The sequence below is a fragment of the Cyprinodon variegatus genome, unplaced genomic scaffold (assembly GCF_000732505.1).
Source record: "Cyprinodon variegatus isolate N-32 unplaced genomic scaffold, C_variegatus-1.0 Scaffold756, whole genome shotgun sequence".
Taxonomy (NCBI): domain Eukaryota; kingdom Metazoa; phylum Chordata; class Actinopteri; order Cyprinodontiformes; family Cyprinodontidae; genus Cyprinodon; species Cyprinodon variegatus.
Window position 1 is genome coordinate 1 of NW_015151209.1, and position 1,132 is coordinate 1,132.

The following is a 1,132-nucleotide window of genomic DNA, read 5'->3' on the forward strand; positions in this document are numbered from 1 at the left end:
TACCCATATGCGACCTGGATCTGATCTTTTCATGACAATCTAAACAACACAGATCCAATTTTTTCCAATTCCACCGAGGCCACTTGGCTATATGGCCCTTAATCTGAAATGTATCTGATCGTTTTAAATGCGACCTGTGTCTGAACGGCCTGGTAGCATTCATCCGACCTGAACGCCATTAATACCCGACAAAGGTCACTATCCTGCGTCTTGCTATGAAGAAGCGGCAAGAAAAACAAACACCATGGCAGACAAAGATGCGGAGAGCAGTATCTGCGCATGTGGTACAATTGCGTTGTATGACTGCAGTTCACGCAGGAGATCATATTCAAGTCGCATATATTTGGAAATGTGAACAGCAACGCAAAAAAATATCGGATTTCACAAAAAAATCGGAATTGAGCATCAAGGGCTGCAGTGTGAAAGTAGCCCGAGAGAGAGAGAGAGACAAATGGTGCAACTAACGTCCTTTTCCAGGACCTGGTTTAGCTACAAGGCTAGGCTAGCTGCATGCAGCGAGGCTAAAGCTTTATTCTGCTTTCCCTGCCTCGTTTTTTAAAGTCAGGATCTGACCTAGCGTGGATAAAGACAGCTAGGACTGATTTAAAGCACTTTTTAGAAAAAGCAAAGAAGAATGAACAATCTGGAATTCACATAGAAAATAATACAATAGTCTACTTTTTCTAGGTGTTTGGTAATTTGAATAGTTGCTCTTAAATAAACACATTCTCAGAAAATAGTTTTTATATATTAAAAAATATAAAGTTGAGCAAAAGCTTCTCCACTTTTAAACTGGTACATTAGTTTTTTAGGTTTGTGACACCATATTGGACCATGCAAAACACAGATTTACCTTCACAAAGCCTCAGAAGGGCAAGATTTACAAAAATAAAACCTGTTCATGAAATGATGTTTTGTTTTATCAAGTGTTTTTAATAATGTTTTTTATTGTTGGCATTCATATAAATATTCTAATATAACTTAGCATACGTTTTCAACATTGAAGTCTATTTAGTAATTATTAGGGATGGAACGATTTATGAAAACCGTCCGAACCGTTCGGTTCGCGTGTGTTGCGTTCGGTTCATGCGCTGCTCCTTTTTCTCATAGGCGAAGCGTTTACACTCCAGAG